This window comes from Tursiops truncatus, chromosome 17, assembly GCF_011762595.2.
Source record: "Tursiops truncatus isolate mTurTru1 chromosome 17, mTurTru1.mat.Y, whole genome shotgun sequence".
Taxonomy (NCBI): domain Eukaryota; kingdom Metazoa; phylum Chordata; class Mammalia; order Artiodactyla; family Delphinidae; genus Tursiops; species Tursiops truncatus.
This window is the reverse complement of record NC_047050.1, coordinates 62,174,417-62,194,653: the sequence shown is the minus strand read 5'-3', so window position 1 is coordinate 62,194,653 and position 20,237 is coordinate 62,174,417. Positions and strand designations below refer to the sequence as shown.

The window sequence follows — 20,237 nt, the reverse complement described above, 5'->3', positions numbered from 1 at the left end:
TTGAGTATAAATCAGGGAATCCAGGAGGTGCTTTATAAACCCACGTACATCGGGTCCTCCTATATGCAAAGCAGCAGCTGAGAATACAGAAGGAAAAGGCAGCTAGCTGTGTTTTCTCTCCTCGACTCTTGTTTCGAACCCTTTATTAAATACCTTAAGTATTACTTGCCTTCAGGGTCAAAATACAGTTTCCGGAGATTTCCACTTTGCACTCATAAAGGATTCTCGCTGAAGTCTCTTTCTTCTTAAAATTTTTAAATGTGTGTGTGAGAGAGCATAAATGTACTGACTCATAGCTGGAAAAACTCTCTCTCGCTAACACATTCCAAATTTGTCGAGTCACATGAATTGAGTAAGAGCACTTAATGTGGCTGTTAGCCCCGAGCTGGCGAGCAGTTACGCCAGAGACGGCTCTTCTCTCCCTTCCCTGCCCCCTGATCCGAGCCAGCGTAGCCGGGGAGGCTCTGCGGATGGCAGTGAATACCCAGTGCAGGTTCTGTGAATGCGAGGACTGGAAAGGATCTGGCACCTACCTAAAGCCAAGCTCGAATTCTGTAAGGCGGTGTAATATTTTTTCAAAAAATCAAATAAAAATTTGCATATTGGATTGCCAGACAACTTCACTTATTAAATCAAGTCTATGCTGGGCACGACGTCAAGCGCTCGACAAACATGACTCACTGAGTCTTCACAGCCACCCTGTGAGGTAGGGGGTTATGACTTATCCTTATTTTATCAGTGAGGAAACTGAGGCACAAGTGTCAGTAATTTGTCCAAGGTCCCCACCGTGTGTAGATGGTGGAGCTAAGATTCCACCCAGTGCAGCTCTAGAACAGACGCTCTTACACATCTGACCATTCATTCTGAAAGGAAAGAATCCTTTCACATAGAAGAAAGAAAACTCCATTTATTCCGCAAATATCTACCCAACACTTAGAATACAAACACCGCAACAGATGTCACAGAGGAGGCTGGTGATAGGCATGGGCAAAATGGAGGCAATTTGAGTTTGGAATTGTGTAGAGGAGCTATGATGTATGCACAAATAACTACAATACAAGTAAGTAAAAATGGCACCAGCAAGATTATAAAGTGGGATGCATGGGGAAGGCTTGCTTAGGTGATGGCTCTGGCTGGGGTGATCTGGAAGGCTTCCTGGTGGAGGTGTCATTTGAGTTGGATCGAAGGATGTGGAGCATTCAGACAGAAGCTGGCTGGAGGAGGTCCTGCTCACTTATCCCGGTGAGTACAGACAGATGGCTGATGGCCCTGGGAGTTCTCATCTTGGTTCTGACTTGGGACCCACCCACCCCAGGAAAGGCTGAATCTCCATGTCTGGCAGGTGAGGGGCACAGGCAGAGGGGAAGGAGGGAAAGAGGCGTCCAGGAAGGAGAAGATCGGGGAAAGAAGGCAGGACACTGGAGCAAGGCGGAGAGGAGTGCAGCTCTGGCCAAAGCTAGAGCTCCAGTCCCACCTCCAAATGGGTGGGCTCAGATCAGGTCTCTTGCTCTTGGGCCTCAGTTTCTCCCATCTACAGGGAGGAACATGAAGGAACTGCCTGAATAGTCCAGCTGGGTGGAACCTTGGAGAGCTCCCAATTTATCCCATCCATTTGTAGATGAGAGAACCAAGGGCTGGAGAAGCTGGGCTTGTGCAAGTCCTTGGATTTGAATCCAAGTTTGTGGGATGAGGATGCAGGGGTCCCATCTCCCAGTCTAGCTGCGCTTCCCACATCCACACCTCAAGGGGCATGCCGACCGGTGTCAGAAGTCCAGGAAACTCCAGGCACATTGTGGAAGGGGAGACGTGCCTCAGCTGGTCCACGGGCACCAGGCTCAGACCTCAGCTAGTCCTCTGGCCCCCAGTGGCCCCAGAAAGCTCGGCCATGGTCCCGAGAGTGCAGCCCTGGCCCAGCCCCTCAGCACGGTCTCCTCTCTCTGCCCTGGCTGGCACCTATCCTCAGAGTGCCCCTGCCCCACACTGAGGAAGTTTCCAGGAAACCATGACCAGTTCTCCGCGGCCATGTCTCTCCCTGACAAGACGTACATCTGGTTGTGACTCACAGTGCTGGATTTCTGCCCGGGGCCCTGCCTCTTGAGTGGGGAAACCCGCCCACCCGCCGTGACAGTGAGGGCTGCTGCCCTTATCAGATCACGCTGAGGTCATCCACGTGGTGCCTTGGGCTCCCGGCCTGGCATTGCTCTCAGAATCGGCTCAGGCCTGGGCAGTCTCCCAGGGTCCCTCAGACACCAGGCTCTTCGACCAAACTCCCCTCTCCCCCGGGATGCTCGTTTCTCACCCCCCCCCCCAAACGCCACATCCTCTTCCTCTGCTGCTGTCCATTTCCCAGCACTCCAGCCCTCAAGGCGCTGCTCCCCTCTGAAAGCCGGGTTCGTCTAGGCCCTGCTCCCTGGAGGGCTGGGCAGAGGTCCTGTGTCCCCCCAGGGTGGTGGCCTCTGAGGGTGGGACCACGTGCAATAGGACCACAGCTATCAGAATGAACACCGCGGGCACTGAGCGTGCCCACCTTCAGGCCTTCGTGATTGCTACTCCCCCGCCTGGAATACTCTGCCCCAAGTCTTTGAATGGCCCTCAGCTTCTTGTCAAAGTCACCTCCCCAGCGAGGCCTTTCCTCCCCTGCTGCTTTTTCCTTCCTTACGGCCCATGTCCCATTCTCAAATGACGGACATGTTTGCTACCTGATCACATAATTCCTTGTTTATTATCCGGCTCTTCAAGGAAGAATGAGAACAAGGGATCTGCTCTGTCCTACTCACCACCGGCTCCCCAGCACCCAGCAGAGAGCCTGGCGTGGAGGATGTGCTCAGTAACTGTCTCTCCAGGGCGGTCATGAATGCTGCTGGGCGTGGTGGACGTGCCTGGATCTTGCTTAACCCTCATACAAACCCTGGGTGGTTGGTGTGAGGAGCGCAAGGCTCAGAGAAGTTGGGTAGGTTGTCTAAGGTCACCTGGTCAGTAAGCGGTAGAGCTAAGTATCAAACTTGAATTTGCCTGATATAAAGCTCGTGCTTTTGACCACTGGACTCTGCTGTTTGCCTTCAATGTTTTCAAAATCCCCATAGTGAGGACACAGGAAAGACTTGTGGATTGAGTGATCTGGAATGCCATGTATTATGGCCTGAATGTTCGTCCTCCACTCCCCAGCTTTGTATGTTGGAGCCTTAACCCCCAGTGTGACTGTATTTGGAGGTGGGACCTCTAAGGGAGGTTAAATGAGGTCATAACAATGGGGCCCTGACCCCATATAATTAGTGTCCTTGTAAGAAGAGACAGCAGAGAGCTTGTTCTCTCCGAGTGCACACACCAAGGAAAGGCCATGTGAGGACACAGCAAGAACGTGGCCATTTGCAAGTGAGGAAGAGAGTCATCACCAGAAACAGAATTGGCTGGAACCTTGACCTTGGACTTCCAGCCTCCAGAAACTGTAAGAAAACAAATTTCTGCTGTTTAAGCCACCCAATCTATGGTATTTTGTTATGGCAGCTTGAGCAGACTAATTAATACACCATGTTTTACGCAAGCCAAATTGCCAGGTCTAGGAAGGTAAATTCTTCCTTCTTTCCTCCCCTCCTTCCCTCCCTCCCTCATTTAAGTAGTGACAATGGAGAGAAGCACACGAATCCCGAGGAGCTCCCAAGAGTCTCAGGCTGGTGGCCCATGGTTCACACACCAGCCACAAAGTTGTTTTGTTGGGCTGGCGTGTGTTTAAAAAAACCCACAAGGAAGCAGAATGCTCTTAGGCGGGGCACACATCGTCCGGTGCTTCCACAAGCCACACTGCTCCCCGCTGTCCTTTGTCCCTCTATCTGAGGGCTATGTTAGGTGCTAGTGACACCGGGTGAGCTGTGCCGCAATGGGGTGTGGTTCAGGGTGCCCTGGGGCAGAGTGACGCTGGGCAGGGAGAAGGGCATGGGAGATGGTGGGTCAGAGGAGGCTGCATAGAGAAGGTGGCTTTGGCCTGGTGCGTGGAGGATGGATGGGAAATCACCAGCCAGAAGGGGAAGGAGTGTGCCTTCCAAGGAGGGCAGCAGAGAGGCGCGGTCCAGAGCAAGGGCATGGCCTGAGCAGGGAGCAGCTGGTAGTTGAGTGTGGCTGAGAGTGAAGGTGGAGGGGCTAGGACGTGGGCGGGAGGGTAGGTGCCGTGGGCACAGGGAGGCCCTGCACACCACGACAAGGAGTTTGGACATTGTCCTGTCCAGGAGTCATGACCAGCAGTCCCGGTAGGCTTCAACCAGGGAGGGGTCACCGGACAATCTGTGTCAACGTGTGCAGAACCTGGGTTTACCACCTCCTCGTTGTGTGACTATATGCACGTGTCGCCCTGGGGCTGTGTGGTCTCAGGCACCTCATCTGTGAAATGGGAGTCATAATGCTATATATCTCAAAGGGGTATTGTGGGGATTAGAAGGACGTAAAACGTGAAAAGCCCCTAGCACAGTTCCTGGCACATCAAAGGTACTCAGTAAAAGATGGCCACCGTTCTGACAGGAATTTATTACTAATCTAGCGGTGACAACAGTGTAGGAGGTGGCTGGGAGCAATCGAAGACTCTGTTTGCTAAGATTATTACAGTAAAGTAAGAAAAACCCTGAGGAAGGACCCAGGAAATACTCATAGGAGACAGGAGGAGATAAATGCAACCTTAAGATCAGCCTTCTCCACCTCTATTTCCTCGTCTGTAAAATGGGACTCTCCCTGCCTGTCCACACAGGGTCTCTACGTGAATCAAGTGAGAACAGAGATGTGAGAGTGCTTTTAAAGTTAATCAACACCAGAGGACCATATGGGTTTCATAGATATATTTTTTATCACACAGAGAGGAAAGATGTCTGGGGGTAGATGAGCACCTGTGGGCTCTTATTTCTGCAAACAGTCAAGGCAAGAAAAGTAGCAAATGACAGGACAGCAAGACACAAGAGAGAACCTGATGGAAACGAAGCCTGGATCGTGGACCTTCCTGTGATAGCCTTAATCCCGCTGCATCCCAGTCACCTATACTTCTTGCACTCATACCAATGACTCAAAAGTACTACCAAGTTCTCAGCCTTACAAGCATAGTTTTTTCAAGCTGAAAATATGATTGAATGCATTCCCCACAATTTACAGATGAAGCTGAGAGTCACAAAAGAGAGCTGGTTAAAACCCATCCTCAGGAGACATACGGCCCGTGTTCCCATCCCGGCTCTGCCGATCATGAGCTGTATGATTTTGGTCAAGTTATTCAACATCTCTGTGTTTCTGTGACTAGGATTACTGGAGTTAATAAGAGGACTTGTTCCCATGATTGGTTGGGGAGCTAAATGAGTTAATATGCATAAAGCACTTGGAATGTCTCTAACACCTGGTAAGACTCAGGGAATAAGGGGTACTATTACTATTTAAGGGCACAGGTTATCTCGGTAGAGCTGAGAGTACATCTTTGCATGGTCCCACACTGAAATATTTGATTCTTATCAACACACCATGTTTACTGAAGGCGGAAAATGGACTGACCTGTTTTTGGAATAAAGGGCACATTCACGCAGCCTGCATGCCCCATTTCCAGAACATTCCGGGCCACTGAAGTCTGATAGTAACTGAATAGAGCAATAGTGCCTCATGGACACCCTTCTTACCCCCTCACGTTGTACCATCAGGGGAGGCAGCAGAAAGAGCTCTCACAATTTAAAGAATTAAACAGGAAGGAGACCCAGAGCAAATTGGGAGCAATCAGCTTAGACGTGCTGGGCTCGGCTATTGTCGTCCTGGTACATTCATGTCATGCGTTTCCGTTTCCAAAGGTCTGTCACCACAGTCTCTCGTTTCTGTCTCGTGACAGATGGTGATTCGGAAAGTGGGTTCTGGCAGGCGACGAGCTGGTTCAGATCCTGCTGCTGCCTTTCCCTCGTCGGGTAGCCCAGGACATTCATTTACTGTCTCTGTGCCCCGGACAAAATAAGGGGGTGACAACACTGACATCACTGGTTGTTGGGAGACCAGGAGGATGTGCGCAGAGCCAGAGCCTGGCTCGTAATCATCCCCTTGTCCAGAAAGCGCTTCTCATGTGCTTAACACGTGCTTGGGGCTGAGGACCCAGCAGCCATCGAAACACGGTTTCTCCCGTCACAGACTCGAGTGTGACGGGGAAAGCACGCAATGCCACAAGCGCATAAACATCCGGCGCCAGGTAGCAAGCTGTGCTTTGAAAAAGACAGGTCGAGAGGATGGAGATCTGTGGGGATGCCGGCTGAGCTATGACCCTGCGGTGGGCAGGGAAGGCCTCCGTGACAGCGTGTCTTTTAAGCACAGACTGAATGAAATGAGGCAGAAAACCACAAAGATAGCTGGGAAAAGAGTGTTCTAGGCTTAGAAAGTAGCAAGCACAAATGCAAGTGTGTGTGTGTGTGTGTGTGTGGGGGGGGGTGTTTTGTTCAAGGCTGGTGGCAGAGAGGAAGGTGATCACGTGGGCCTGGGGGTTACCATAAGGCCTTTGGCTTCTGCTCTGAGTGAGACGGGGGAACCATTGGAGGGTTTGGAGCAGGAGAGTGACAATCTGACCTGTGTTTTGAGGAGAGGAGACGGTCGGGGGTGTGTGCATGAAGTGAGGGAGGGGCGGCAGCTAAGGGACGAGCTGAGAGGACAGCCACCGGTGACTGCAGTGACCTACGTGAGAGACGATGGGGCTTGAACCGGGGGACGGGGGTGGAGGTGGCAGGAAGCAGCACCACGGTGCTGAATATAAGACTCCAGAGGTGCCCCTCACAGCCACCAAAATGGGAAGGGCGTCCCCTGGAGGGGTGCAACGTGGTGATACTGAAAGATGGTGGTCATACTGGGGATATATTTTGAAGGCAGAATAGACAGGACTTATAGATGGAATGAGGTGTGAGAGAAAAAGAGGAAACCAGGATTATTTAAAGGATGGAGTACACAGAGGTAACTATTTACTGAGAGGTTGAAGAATGAGTCAAGAGTTAGTTTTAGACGTGTTCAGTTTGGGAAGCCTCTTCACAAGTGTTAGGGATGATGGTGATGGTGATGGTGATGGTGATGGTGGTGGTGATGATGGTGACAGCAGTGATGGTGGTGGTGATGGTAATGGTGGTGATGATGGTGATGGTGGTGATGATGGTGATGGTGACAGTTGTGACAGTGGTGGTGGTGGTAATGGTGGCGATGATGATGGTGATGGTGGTGATAATGGTAATGGTGATGATGGTGATGGGGGTGATGGGGGTGGTGATGATGGTGATGGTGGTGATGGTGATGGTGGCAGTTGTGACAGTGGTGGTGATGGTAATGGTGGTGATGTTGATGGTGGTGATGGTGGTGATGGTGATGGCGGTGATGGTGGTGGCGATGGTGATGGTGGTGATGATGATGGTGATTATGAAATGATGGCTTGCTGAGGATTATGACAAAAGCAAACACTGAGTGTTTGCTGTGTGATAGGCACGGCTCAAAGGACTTTAGACGTATAAACTTGTGTAGTCTCCATAACGGGATCTCCATTATCATCCTCATTTAATAAACCAGTGTAGTGGGTTGAATTGTGCCCCCTCCCCCACAAATGATATGTCTATGTCCTAGTCCCCAGAATCTGCGAATGTGACCTTATTTGAAAAGAGTTTTCCTAGGTGTAACTAAGTAAAGGATCTCAAGATGAGATCACCCTGGCTTATCCAAATGGGCCCTGGATTCAATGGCAAGTGTCCTAATAAGAAACACCAGGAGAAGAAATCCACAGACAGAAGAGAAGGTGATGTGAAGGCAGAGGTGGGGTTGGGAGTGACGCAGCCACAAGGAATACCAACAACTTCTAGAAGCTGGAAGAAGCAAGGAAGGGTTTTCTCCTAGCCTTTGGAGAGAGCCGCGTCCTGCTCACTCTTGATTTTTGCACTTCTGGCCTCCAGCACTGTGAGAGATCAAATTTTTGTTGTTTTAAGTCATCACGTTTGTGGTCCTCTGTTATAGCAATCACAGGAAACCAACATAACAAGGAAAACCAGGCACAGAGATATTAACGTAACTTGCTCAAAGTCACACAGCAAGCAAGTAGCCCAGCTGGCAACGTTTGCCTCCAGAGCGGCTCACTCGGTAGGTGAGTATTGTTCACCCTGTGTCTCCAAGGAGGAAATGGAGGTCAGAGCCTCAAGGCCACACCGAGGAACACAGCTGGTGAAAGGCAGTACCAGGCTCCCCTGAGTCTCTAGCAGGGAGGCCGGATGCCTTTCCCACTCTCGATCCCCACCTCTCCACTTTGAAAAATCCAGAAAGGCTCTTGTCCAGACCCTCTAATGCTTCTTGGCAGCCACCCCGTGCATCCAGGGCTTTGCTGGGAATCCCGTCCAATCTGGTGATTCCAGTTTACAGCTGCTGGGTCCATGTACAAGTGACCCCAGAGACACCCTGGCGGGCTGGCGGCCTCAGTCAACAGATTTCAGTGGCACCAGGATTCACAGCAGTCACTCAGGAACGGCATATGATCTGGATTTCAAAACTGCCTCCTCTTTCTGTGATACTGACACTGAAAACCTCTCGGCTACCTCCCTACCAGGGACACGAGGACTGAGAAGGGAGGGCTGCTGGGGCAGGGCACACCGGCTGCCCCTGAACCTCTGCCAGCAGCTAAAATCAGTCTCTGAAGAAACAGTGATTGTCCATTTCCTCTCCCACTGATGCCCAGGAAAATATTTTACCGGACAAAACCCAAATATTGGGAATCCAGGGAAAACATCCTCCCTCCCTTTCCGCTCCCCCCGCCCCCGCGCCTCCTGCCTTGTCAAAGCTTCATCATTTTAAGAGAGATAGACAGTGGGACCTGCAACAAACAGGGCCTGTGAAGAGGGTCCAGGCCTCTTCCCACACAGAACCGCGTCCTTAGAGCACCTAATGAGAGGAGGGTAGTTAGTTTCGGGGTTGGGGTGGGAATCGGGGGCAGGGGGAGGTGTTCTATTTATGAAGAATACAATCATTACGTTCAGGTCGCTGGAGGGAGCCAGCGGGCTGGAACAAATTTGGGGGCTGGGGGAAAGGGAGGCAAGTGGCAAAGGCATGAGTGCAATGGCTGCCGCATAGCACAGGGAGATCAGCTCGGTGCTCTGTGACCACCTAGAGGGGTGGGATAGGGAGGGTGGGAGGGAGGGAGACGCAAGAGGGAAGAGATATGGGAACATATGTGTATGTATAACTGATTCACTTTGTTATAAAGCAGAAACTAGCACACCATTGTAAAGCAATTATACTCCAATAAAGACGTAAAAAAAACCAAAACCAAAAAAACAAAAAAACCACAGGGCTGTCTCCCCCGGGGCTGGCTGGCCTCTGGGGGCCCAGGGGGCTCAGCGGGCCCCTGCTCTCTCCCCTGAGGCACGCACGTACACAAGCACAACAACACACGTGTTCTTCCGATCAAACGCACGCTCGCTCGTTCATTCCTCTTTGAGGACACATTTTAAACAGAGTCACAGAACTGACCCTGCCCAAAGCGAACCACTGTCTCAGCGAGGTCCCCGTGGCAAAGCCTGCACGTGCATCTCCACGATGCCCAAGACACGTGTGGAAGCCCTCCTCCGGAGCTGTCTTCAGAGTCAGGTTACAAGGCAACGCGTAAAACTGGGCGCATTATCGTTTAATCGCCCCTGATTCAGACCACCCTTCCCCGACAACTGTATTTCTAAAGGGCGTCAGTCCTGGTTCCACAGATGTGAGCCGTGAAGCCACCCTCAAAGGGCAGAGATTTGCCAACACCGAGGAGAACAGTGCGGTGTTGGGGGACGTTCTTGAATGTTCTTGGGGGTCTCGGAGGTTCCGAGCCAGGGCGCCACCTTGGGAATAAGGGGTAAACTTCCCAAAGGGGCGACCTGGGTGAACGCACCGCCCCTTTGCATAGGTGGGCGCTGGGCATGATTATTTTTATTGTTTTCTAAAAGTCAGTTGTATAATGTCATGGCACCTGCTCTGGGCGTGGCCCTGGCCAGGCACATGGCAGCTGGAGAGTCACAAGGTACAGGGCAAGGCCTCTGTCTCCCTCTACCCAATGCGGGAGCCAAGACTCACACCTGCGGAGTCACCTGCGATGGCAGGGGTGGGGCCCGGGATGGCTGGAGAAGGGTGCCGTGAGGGCGGGGGTCAGGGAAGGAGGAGGTGGAGGCGGGGTCTGAACCCCACTTCAAAGAATGTGGCCGGGCTTCCCTGGTGGCGCAGTGGTTGAGAGTCCGCCTGCCGATGCAGGCGACGCGGGTTCGTGCCCCGGTCTGGGAAGATCCCACATGCCGCGGAGCGGCTGGGCCCGTGAGCCATGGCCGCTGAGCCTGCGCGTCTGGAGCCTGTGCTCCGCAACGGGAGAGGCCACAACAGTGAGAGGCCCGCGTGATGAGCGGCAGGGGGCACCGGGACAGGAGGCAGGGAGGGGACAGGCTCCGAGCGGTCCTGGATGGTGTGTTCAACCTACCTCACAGGGGATGGGGACTTGCAAGGGAGAGAAGGGGGAGATGGGGGAGGAGAATTTCAAAGGGATCCAGGCCCGGCAGCAGCCTTCCCGGCTCACTTTGGATCCCTTCTGAGCGTGGCATCCAGAAATACCGCGCATCCTACGCAGCTCGGAGTTGATTCCACTGCTGAGAGTGTACGACGCAGTTTCACTGTGCCTCAGTTTCTCTATCTAGAAACTAACCATACAAACAACAATAGCTACTGTTCACCGGCCAGCCCCATTCCAAGGACCTCAACTCTTAATCTAGCCATGCCATAGTTACGTCACTTTTACACGCTCTTGGCTACTGTAGGCCTCCGGCTCTCAGAGCTTAACATGCTGTTTATCTCACCTCAGAGATTGTGGAAGGCTAAAATCAAATAATGCATATAAAAGAGGTCTTTTAATTAAATGACACTCCACCAAAGCTCATTATTATTGTCGATGTTATTAGCATTTTACTAGGCTTCGTCTACCTCAGGGTAAAGGTTATTTAAGGCCTGAGTACAACATTAAAAAAAAAAAGCATCACTTTCAAACATTAGCAGAGGAAAGATCCCGTGGAGACTGGCAAAAGAAAAAGTTACCCAAAGCCTGAAACACGAGAAGGCAGGACATGGGGGTTTTTGTTTGTTTCTTGTACGGGCCACAACGTTCTCAGAAGAGGTCATTAATGGCTTTCTGGTTCCTTGGCGGCTGAAGGAACACAGCACCTTTCCATCGGCGGCATTTTTCACAGACCGGCTGCCCGGGGGTGGACCTGAGTGCACCCAGCTCACATAAAGCATTTATTCAATGCCCAGGAGCAAGTGAATACGACCTGCTCTCTGCCATCAGAAGGCCCAGTGTTTGGAACAAGATACCCTCCTTCCAAAAACAAATGCAAGTAGAGCCCCTGATTCGCCCCTCCCCCCCCACCTCTGAAACCTGTTCCTCCGCAGACGTCCCCACCGTCAACCGCCCATCGACCCACTGGGAAGCTGGAAGCCATCCTTGGTTCTCCCTTTTCATCAACATCCACGGCCAACCCACCCTAAGGCCATCTGTGACCTCCACTCTCTGACCCACCTTCTCTTTATCTCCGTGAGCGCTGTTATCATTTCTTGCCTGAACGTCCAAAGCCACCTCCCAAGTGGCCTCCTTGGTTCCACTTTTGCTCTCTCCCTTCTCTACCAAGAGATCTTCTAAAAATGTACATAATATTGCAGTACTTTCCTGCTTAAGCACACTGAACTGAGAGCAATCCAAATTTCTTTACCAAATCCTACAAGGCCCAGTGGGATGCGGTTCCTGTCTTTCCCACTCAGCATCAGCGTGAAACTGTCTTCTCTCCCCCGAGGAATGGGCAGAATCATACTTACCTTCCAGGACGGTTGTGAGGCCACTAGGAGTGGGGAATACCTAAAACTGCTCTGTAAACCAGAAAATGCTGTACAGTGTAAACTCTATTCCATTATAATTGGGCTTTTGTGTTTTGACTCTTGTTTTCATGGTTTCCAGTTCATTAATATCTTTCATTGTTTGCAATTTTATATCCTTTTCAGATATAAGGATATTTATATGCACAAGGTAGTACTGAAAACTACCATGCCAGCATCTTGGTATTCCAAAGATAACAGCCCAGCTACGGTGTGCTTAAAACCTCGACAATATTTGTTCTTCCCAGGGCAGAAAATCAAAGTTTTAACTATGCAGTCAGATTGCCAGAGGCCTAGAGAGAGATCTCATTTAAATGATGAACCAGTTCATTCTCTCACGAAAATGATGCAAGAATGTGATCTTCAACATCTCTCCAACATTTTCAGTAGCAGCAGATAATGTTTATTAAGCCCCTACTTTGTACCAGTCCCTGTATTAAACACTTTTAATGCTTTACCTTTGTTAATCCTGACAGCAACATTAAGAGGTGTTATAATTGTCCAGACGAGGAAGGTGAAGCTCAGAGAGGTTAAGTAACTTACCTAAGGGCACACCGCTAATGAGAAATGTCCAATCCTCTATTTTAATAGCCCATGTTCTTTTGTTCTACCCTATGTGTGTTGCAGGCAGGAGAACCAGGAATGTGTCTATCTGTGAAAGGGGAAGAGGGATAATTGGGAGATGGGGGTTTAGGCAAGTACAAGGCCACCAAGCCCTATGGATGCAAGGGATTTGGGGCAGTAGACTCTCCTTAACTTCAAGCTTCACTCCTCCGAGACTTTGGTTCTATCTTGCAAAGTTAGACGATGCCCAACAGGTTTCCCCGTAATCAGTGAAAAAGAGTATAAGTCTCTCCTGTAAAGGGTCGTCACTGCCTTTTTGTTATTTACACCAAGAAATGTGTGTGTGCATGCATGTGTCTGTGTGTGTCTGAGAGACAGACAGAGAGGCAGAGAAGGCGCTCTGGCCAGAGAGATTCGCAGAGAAGTTTTCCTGTCACTGCACTCACTGTTTGCCAAACAATCACCCACATGGAAATAGCAACAGGACCACCAGGGCAATACCCTCCTTCTACTGTCAGTTCTCTAGTGCCCCAGAACTCGCTGTGCAACTTCATGCAAGTTACCTCCTCCCTCTGGGCCTCAGGTTTCTCATCAGTAAAGTGAAACATCTAGATTCCTAGAATTTCATCCAGCCTTCAGACTGGAGGGATGCTCTCAGATCCATGATCTGTTTTTTTTTTTTCTTTTGCAGTACGCGGGCCTTTCACTCCTGTGGCCTCTCCCGTTGCGGAGCACAGGCTCAGCGGCCACGGCTCACGGGCCCAGCCGCTCCGCGGCACGTGGGATCTTCCCGGACCGGGGCACGAACCCGCATCCCCTGCATCGGCAGGTGGACTCTCAACCACTGCGCCACCAGGGAAGCCCTCATGATCTCTTTTGCTATCACCACCTCCCTGAGGAGATGGGTAAGTCAGACTGGCCATGGGCGGCTGGGGGAAGGTGCCATGGTTGAGTGAAAGATCCTGGACCAGAGCTATTGACTTTTGACGCCAATTCCAATGTCAGTAGACTCCACCAAGCTGCCTTCAAGGGCGCGGACAGAGCTTGTGCAGGACCTATGCGTGTCTGTCCTCTTAAAACAGAAAGGATAGCACGCCGAAGCCACTGTGTGGGGGGCTCTGGCCACGCCAATGGATCAGTGTTTGAGGGCAGTTCCTTCGTTTATTCCCTCCTCCCTTCCTTCCTCCCTCCCTCCCTCCCTCCCTCTCTCCCTTCCTTCCTTTTCTTTGCAGAGGGAAGAGAACAGGTAGAAGTAGGAGATGCCGCCCAAAAGGTATGGATGGCTTAAAAAACTTGAGATCCCTGCCAGACATAAAAATAACTGAAAACAAAACAAAAAAACACACACACAAGCATGATCTGTGTTGTGTGTGTGTGTGTGTCTGTGTTGGCGAATGGTAAGATTAAAGAGCTAAGTGTGGAAAAAGCCCTCATGGCCACTTGTATTTCCTAGTTACTCTGTGTTTTACATGTTTGCACAAAGCAATGAGCTTCCTATTAAACAACAGGCCAATTTTCACATGTTAGAGGGAAAGAAGCTCCCCCACTAAGACGCACCAGCTGGGAGAGTTGAACTCACGACTCAACCTTCTCCACGTCTATCTGTTCCCTGGGATCCGGCACCAACAGTGCTACTATTCCAGGGCGCTTATGGGCAAACAGAACACTGGCCAGGCCAGAACCCACGCAGAACCCCAGTAGGCTGGGATCCAGCAGCAGACCACTGTTTTCACCCCAGGAGCTCAGCCTTCAAGAGCTGCAATGGTCCCCGCTTACACGAGGGGTCCCTTCAAAGTGGGTGAAACGAGACGCGCAGCAAGCAGGCTGTCCCGCGGGTGTGAACCAAGGGCCACTGCCGGCAGGGGACAATTTGTGGGGAACTAATGAAAGCCTCCTCCAACCCCAAATCCCACCCCCAACCTGGGTGGTGACCCCTCTCTGAACCTGGCTGGAAACTCTCCCGACACTCCAGGCAGAGACAAAGACAGGCCTCGTGGGGTAAAGAAAATAGCCCAAGCTTCCCTCTAGAAAGTCCTCGTGGTATTTGTAGCAAGTGCAATCTCAGACGATCACTTAATCTCATCCTTTGTTTTTGAATCTGCAAACCCTATATAATGGACCGTAGACATCTAGCACAGGGCCTGGCATGTAGCGTGTATCATACTAAATGGTAGCTGTTATTATAATATCTCAATAATTTCGAAGGTCTCTGTTAAAAGTTCATGTGCTGACAGGACTGCTCCGCCCTGGCCGTCGCCCACGAGTAAAGATGCCTTTGCTGGCTGGCTCGGGAAATGAGCTAGGGCAGTGGTTCTCCAGGTGTGGTTCCCTGCATCACCTGGGAATTCGTTTGAAGTGCGCATTTGTGGACCCCCCTCTGAACTACTGAATCAGAAATTCTGGGGGTGGTGCCCAGTCATTTCGCACCCCCGCCCCGTGACTCTGACGCCTGCCAAAGCTGGAGAACTATTGAGCTCAGCAATGACTGCCAAGTCTGGCTGATGAGCAGAATTTCCTGGGAGTGTTTAGAGGAGAAAGGCAGGTCCCTGGGCCCATCTCCCAGGGACTCAGAGTCATCAGGTTTTGGGAAGCTGCCTGGGAGTCAGCATTTTAACAGGCTCCTCAGGGGAGTCCACTGAGCTAGAGGTTGGGTTTGTTGGGGAGAGGGGAGCACAGAGGCTGGGAGAGACCCAGGGATGGGGGTTCCTGGGAAGGGACTGGGAGGGCAGGCCTGGCAGAGCTGGGGGTGCTGAGATGTAAGACACACTGAAGACCAAAGTTTTCATAGTTCTATAGATTATGAGATGGAATCTCCTACCATCTTCTCATTTTCCATCCAGGGAAACTGAGCTCCAAAGAGAAGTGACTATTCTAAGTCCATGCAGCTCATGCTTGGAAGAGCTGGGACTGGAGCCAGGGGTCTCCCTTCCAGAGCCAGCGCCCTTTCCACCGAGTCCCACAAGCTCATGCTCACGTGTTCCCTCCCTCTCAGCATCTCTCTCTGCGCTGAGCACTGAATCCACGCGCATTCCCTCAGTGTTGACCGTGAGGGTGAGATCTAGGGAGGAGTTGGAGTCAGACCTCAGACCTGAGTGCAAATCTAGCCTCAGTCACTGAGCAGCTGAGCCATCAAGTCACCCTCTCAAGGCCTCAGTTGCCATATCTGTAAAATGGGGATAAAATCTAACGTCACAAAGCTGCCGAGCAGGCCAGCAGCCGGTGACTCAGGCGAAGGTGTTTCCAAGCTGTCCATCACCCCCACAAGCACAGGGGCTAGAGAAGAAGGAGCAGGGCTCACTATGACCTCTTGCCTAGAAGCACTTACCATCTAGCTGAGGCAGAAGAAACACACTCAAGGCAACTGGAGAACGAGGAAGCGCTCAGCTCCACGCCGAGTGCAAGGTCACGCTTCAGTGCCTCTGCTCGGGCGCCGCTCTGCCTGGAACACCGGCCCCCAACACCCTGTGGGTACAAGAATCCCCGGTCATTAGGCTCACAGTCTGGGCCTGACTTTCCCCACCCGGGAAGGCAGGAAGTAAAGCTCGTTCGGCTCTGTGGCCCCAGAGTGTCTACATCTCAAAGGTGCGCTCAGGAAGTGGCTGATGCAGGTAGGGAGGCTTCTGGTCAGAGGGGCCTTAGAGACCTGGAAGGGCCTTTTCAGGGGGGCCCGTGCCTCAGAGAATTCCTGTAATGCCCCACTGGGGCAAGCATAGTGGGGACAAGGGCTTCAAACCAGCCAGAAGCCAGAAGCCGACTCCTGGCCCTCCTACAGGCCCCCAGCGTGTCTCTCATCCACCCCAGGGACCAAGGCTCTCAGGTGGGGTTGGCGGTTCCTTCACAGTCAGGAGGGGAGGAAAGTGAAACAGGAAGCATCAGCTCCACGCGAAGCGGCACCGAGATCTACAGAATAAGGGAAGACACTAAGCAAGGGGCAGGCGCACAGGAAACAGCGATCCAAACTAGGGCTCCCGAGGATCTGGTCATTTGTTTCTCCTGTTTCTCCCTCTTCTGGTCTGGAGGATCCAAGGAGGTGTCCAGAGGGAACAGGGCACTGCAGAGTGAAGAGCTCTAGAGACGGGAAATTTCTCCCACTGCCCCTAGGAGCAGTGTGGCCTTGATCATACCACGTCAGTTCTCAGGGCCTTTAAAATGGGTACCAGGTGAATAAGGAACTGGTGGCTCATTTTCCCCTGAAGGATAAAGCAAAGAACACAGCTAGCAGAGTGAATGCCCCTGGTCCAGCCAAGCAAAATAGGTTCAAAGCTGGCTCTGGGTCATGGCTGTGGTCTCTCCGTGGAAAACTGATAATAACAATGATGGTGTTGAGGGTGACAGCTCGTCTTTGCTGAGTGTGTCCTGGGCACCAGGAGCCGGGCAAGCACTTTTCATTCATTACGCTGTTCAATCCTCGCAATGACCCTTACGGCGGATACTATCGTTATTCCCATTTTACAGTTCGGAAAACTGATACTCAGAGAAGTTACACCTGGGATCGTGGTCTGGTGGGTGGGGGAGGCAGAATTTGAACCCAGGCTGTCGGATTCCAGAGCCCACCTACTTTCCTACTGGAATCTTCTGAACCTGCGAGTCGGTATTCCACAGCTGGGAAATATGGGAGGATCTAGAAAGGCAATTACAATAATCACGTTCTAGACCCAGGACTAAGTCTGGAAAGAAAGATCACATTTGGAGCAAAAATTCAAAGTCTGCTGAATTATTCGCAGTACAGGAAACACAACTCAGGGACTTGGTTTAAATAGGCAGATCAGGTGTCCTGGAGGCAGCCCAGGCCTTCAGGGTAGACACCCTGGATTCTCGGCCACTGCCCCCATGCACCAGCCTGCTTAGCTGGGGTCAGGCAGCTGCTCTCCAGTCCATTTTCTCATCCATCAGGCATGCCAGGATATTCCTGCCTTCACCACCTCGCAGGTGGGCCCAGGTTAGCTGAGTCCCAGCAATGTCCACCTTCTCTCACCCCCAATTTTAAAAGATTTTGTCTCTCATACAGTAATTAGTTTCTCCATTAACAAAATAGCGAAGCATTTGTGTAAGTGCCGAAGTTTCTGATCAAAACAAAGTAACCGGGCTTCCCTGGTGGTGCAGTGGTTGAGAGTCCGCCTGCCGATGCAGGGGACGTGGGTTTGTGCCCCGGTCCGGGAGGATCCCACATGTCGCGGAGCGGCTGGGCCCGTGAGCCATGGCCGCTGAGCCTGCGCGTCCGGAGCCTGTGCTCCGCAACGGGAGAGGCCACAACAGTGAGAGGCCCGCGTACCGCAAAAAAAAAAACAAACCAAAAAGTCCCCAAAGTAACCATTGTCACCCACTTCCAGCCCAGAGCGAAAACAAAACAACCCCCCAAACCCCCTACCACACCACAATATTTTTAGGCAGCCAGTGCCACTGTATCCTGGGTACTGTACAACGTCCACTGGTTTCTGGAATACTGACTCCCATTATGTGGACTTTTAGGAAAACACTGGCCTAAACAATTTCTGAGGTCTCCTCCAGCACCAAGTTCAACAAGTCTACAAAATCGATGCTGTCTCTTCGTGTGCTTGGCTAATTGTGAATGTCTAGTCACCGTTCTTCTTTTGTTTGCTCAGTCCTAGAAATGCAAAACCAGGGAGGACCCTTGGAGTCTAAAGGAGGTCATCTAAGGATACCCGTTGCGCAGGCCTCTGCCACTTCACACCGAGGGTGGAAAACACAGGGAACTCCTTGGGCCCGAGAGGCTGTAGCAGCTGAAACTATAAACAAGTTCAAGAAGTGTTTAGATGGACTCACGGAGGAGGGGACGACGGGTGAGGGGAATTAGGAGCATCGGGTCTCGTCCTTATACCCCTGCAGCTTTCCGTTTCCTGCTAGCAATACAGTGTCTGGTGGGCAGAACACTGACGGTTCCACTGACAGCATAGCTGATGTTCTCATGCAAGGAGGTTAAAAGAGGAAGGAAAACAAACAAAGAAAAAAAGAAACGAGTGTATATGATAGTTTCCTGCTTTGACATCTAACTTCTACGATCAGAAAAAAAAGAAAAATTTCCATTGTCGGAAATTTAGAAATAGAAGAGGAAACATAATCTCTGATTCCACGTCTAAGGATTAACTGCATTAACATTTTGCTATGTTTCCATCTGTGTGCCTGTTTTTTTTTTTTGGTACGCGGGCCTCTCACTGTTGTGGCCTCTCCCGTTGCGGAGCACAGGCTCCGGACGCGCAGGCTCAGCGGCCATGGCTCACGGGCCCAGCCGCTCCGCAGCATGTGGGATCTTCCCAGACCGGGGCACGAACCCGTGTCCCCTGCATCGGCAGGCGGACTCTCAACCACTGCGCCACCAGGGAAGCCCTGTGTGTCTGTTTTTTAAAAAATAAAAACTCTATGTACAACATGTATCCTGCATTTTTCATTTAACATTGAAAAGAATCACATTACTTAATAGACATACTGTTGACTTAAGGATTTCTACTACTTATTTACTTAAGAATGAATTTATTTAATCGTTGAATTATTTTATCATTCACCTCTTGTTGGACATTGTTTTTCTTTTCCTAATTTTCTACCGTATAAATAATGCTGGGATAGACATGCCTACTGACTTCTCTTTGGAGAAATAACAGCAAATCTCAAAATCTTGGAGTGCACCATTTAATAAGTTTCTCTTACACAGACGAAGGGCAGGTGAGGGACAGGCTGGCGAGGACTTCCCCAGGGAGCCCTGAGTCTTGCTACAATACCATTTTAAAGGCTCAGTGCTTCTGGTACTCCCCCATCCCGCCGTTTCCCCTCCTTCTCCACAGCTATTTATTCATGCTGAAGACTCTTGCCTTGGTCCCTGCAAAACAGAGCGCTTAGAGAGCTAAAGAGACCCGCAGAGAGCTGAAGAGACTCGCAGCCACAATAAGGACCTACAGGATAGCACAGGGAACTCTCCTCAATACTCTGTAATGGCCTATATGGGAAAAGAACCTAAAAAAGAGTGGATATATGTATATGAAGAACAGATTCACTTTGCTGTACACCTGAAACTAACACAACATTGTAAATCAATTATACCCCAATGAAAATTAAAAAATAAAATTAAATTAAAATAAAATTATATATACTAAAAAAAAAAAAGACATTCGCAGCCACTGGGCCGCAGCTTCCCAGGACGTGGCCCTTATTAGAAATGCAAATCCTCAGCTAACAAACCCCAAACACCCAGCTCACCAGCCCCCCTCGCCGCCTGCCCGGTCGGGTGGCCCCTGTCTTCCATTTTACCTGAATGGGCTGAAAGGGAGTTGGCTGGGCTGTGGATGAGTCATCTGAGAAGGAAAGGGTCTGCCTGAAATGGAATCGTCTCCTCGGGGTTTCAATTTTACCCAATAAGAGGAAGTCAGTTCCTTTCTTCCCAGCCTTAACTCTACTAAAAGCCATTAAGCACTGCCAGGGACAGGAGACATTTATCTGTTGGTGAGTGTGAATGCTGCGTTCTGTACCTCCAGCTGGGATGGAAATTAAGCTGTTTACTTGGTGGCCGCCCCAAGGGACCGAAAGGAAGCTCTAACGTGATGGTACTTCTGAAATGCATTTTTAAAATCTCAGAGTCTCGGCCTCCGTTCCTGCCTGTAAAATCAGCAGGAATTTGCAAAGTTCATTTAGCTGAATTACACCCTGACCAGCACTGACCACCAAATGCAAATGGGGTGACCAGCAGGTGACCTCACCGAACCGGTTCTTGTTTTGGAAAGGGTGGTGGGCATCTGAAGGCTGTTGCGGTTGCAGTCAGGCTAGCTTTTACG

General features: G+C 51.0%; 1 protein-coding gene across 3 annotated transcripts in view; it reads right to left on the bottom strand.

Moving 5' to 3' along the window:
• The window catches only part of ZHX2 (zinc fingers and homeoboxes 2), a 172,665-nt gene that overhangs the window by 104,672 nt on the left and 47,756 nt on the right, over positions 1-20,237 (bottom strand). For 2 of the 3 annotated variants that reach the window (XM_033843120.2, XM_073794708.1), the window contains exon 2: positions 15,782-15,918. The exons of the other annotated variant lie outside the window; for it this stretch is intronic. The gene's annotated coding sequence lies outside the window, so the exon portion shown is untranslated. The remainder of the gene's footprint in view (positions 1-15,781; positions 15,919-20,237) is intronic. 3 annotated transcript variants of the gene reach the window in all.